At 44.4% G+C, this 2,162-nt stretch overlaps 1 protein-coding gene across 1 annotated transcript in view; it reads left to right on the top strand.

Moving 5' to 3' along the window:
• The window catches only part of SPATS2L (spermatogenesis associated, serine-rich 2-like), a 192,465-nt gene that overhangs the window by 100,137 nt on the left and 90,166 nt on the right, over positions 1-2,162 (top strand). The gene's annotated exons all lie outside the window — the stretch shown is intronic.

Here is a 2,162-nt window from a genome sequence, read left to right on the forward strand (position 1 = left end):
TTTTGAACTGTGGTGTTGGAGAAGACTCTTGAGAGTCCCTTGGACTGCAAGGAGATCCAACCAGTCCATCCTAAAGGAGATCAGCCCTGGGATTTCTTTGGAAGGAATGATGCTAAAGCTGAAACTCCAGTACTTTGGCCACCTCGTGTGAAGAACTGACTCATTGGAAAAGACTCTGATGCTGGGAGGGATTGGGGGCAGGAGGAGAAGGGGACGACAGAGGATGAGATGATTGGATGGCATCACTGACTCGATGGACGTGAGTCTGAGTGAACTCTGGGAGTTGATGGACAGGGAGGCCTGGCGTGCTGCGATTCATGGGATTGCAAAGAGTCGGACACGACTGAGCGACTGAACTGAACTGAACTGAATATAATTTAGAGATTAACTTAACTCCTTTGTTCTGGTATTGACTAAGGGGGTGACTAGGGCTTCCCAGGTTGTGCTAGTGGTAAAGAATATGCCTGCAGTGCAGGAGATGTGGTTTTGATCCCTGGATCAGGATGATCCCCTGGAGGAGGAAATGGCAACGCACTTCAGTATTCTTGCCTGAAAAATCCGTGGACAGAGCAGACTAGCAGGCTACAGTTCATGGGGTTGCCAAGAACTGAACACAACTGATTGACTGAGCATGCATGCACAAGGGATAACTAACTTCTTTATTTGGTATTGATTGAAGTATCATAAAGGAGAAGGCAATGGCACCCCACTCCAGTACTCTTGCCTGGAAAATCCCATGGACGGAGGAGCCTGGTAGGCTGCAGTCCATCGGGTCGCTAGGAGTCGGACACGACTGAGCGACTTCAGTTTCACTTTTCACTTTCATGCATTGGAGAAGGAAATGGCAACCCACTCCAGTGTTCTTGCCTGGAGAATCCCAGGGACGGGGGAGCCTGGTGGGCTGCCGTCTATGGGGTCGCACAGAGTCGGACAGGACTGAAGTGACTTAGCAACAACAGCAGCAGCAAAGTATAATAGTGACTAGTACCTGAATGAGCAGGGGGAAATACCCAGGGAGAGTAGATTTGAGTAATTAACTTCCTCCCTCAAGTTCCAAAGAAGTGAGGAAAGATTTTTTACTGACTATTCTAAGTGAAGTGAAGTGAAGTGAAGTCACTCAGTTGTGTCTGACTCTTTTCGACCCCTGTGGACTGTAGCCTACCAGGCTCCTCTGTCCATGGGATTCTCCAGGCAAAGATACTGAAGTGGGTTGCCATTTCCTTCTCCAGAGATCTTCCCGACCCAGGGATAGAACCGGGTCTCCCGCATTGCAGGCAGATGCTTTACCATCTGAGCCACCAGGGAAGTTATTATTATGCTTGTAACTGACTATTCTAAGTTACAAGCAAAAGATAAGTTTAAAATATCTCACTTTTCTATTTTGATTAAAATACCAAAATCAGACTTCCCTGGTGGTCCAGTGGTTAAAACTCTGCACTTTCAATGCACAGGGAACAGGTTCAATCCCTGGTCAGGGAACTAGATCCCATATGCTGCACTGTGTGGCCAAAAAAAAAAAAGGGAGTTGAATCAATTAAAACTTTAAAAAAACAAAAACAAAAATGCCTTGTAAAAATAAAATTCCCACTTTCTTTTTGCCTTCACTAATAAATTCAAGTATGAATTTCATCAAAGAAAGTTGCTCAAGCTCACCAGAAATATTTTCCTAAATCCTAACACTGTGTGGATATAAAAGGCTGGCTGAAAAAAAAACTTCACTGTATCCTAAATAACCAGACCACCTGACCTGCCTCCTGAGAAATCTGTATGCAGGTCAAGAAACAAGAGTTAGAACTGGACATGGAACAGACTGGTTCCAAATCAGGAAAGGAGTACGTCAAGGCTGTATATTGTCACCCTGCTTATTTAACTTATATGCAGAGTACATCATGAGAAATTCTGGACTGGATGAAGCACAAGCTGGAATCAAGATTGCCAGGAGAAATATCAATAACCTCAGATATGCAGTGACACCACATTATGGCAGAAAGTGAAGAAGTAAAGAGTCTCTTCACGAAAGTGAAAGAGGAGAGTGAAAAAGTTGGCTTAAAATTCAACATTGAGAAAACTAAGATCATGGCATCTGGTCCCATCACTTCATGGCAAATAGATGGGGAAACAATGGAAACAATGAGAGTCCTTATTTTGGGGAGCTCCAAAAT

The sequence above is a fragment of the Bison bison genome, unplaced genomic scaffold, assembly GCF_000754665.1.
Source record: "Bison bison bison isolate TAMUID 2011002044 unplaced genomic scaffold, Bison_UMD1.0 scf7180017864471, whole genome shotgun sequence".
Taxonomy (NCBI): Eukaryota; Metazoa; Chordata; class Mammalia; order Artiodactyla; family Bovidae; genus Bison; species Bison bison.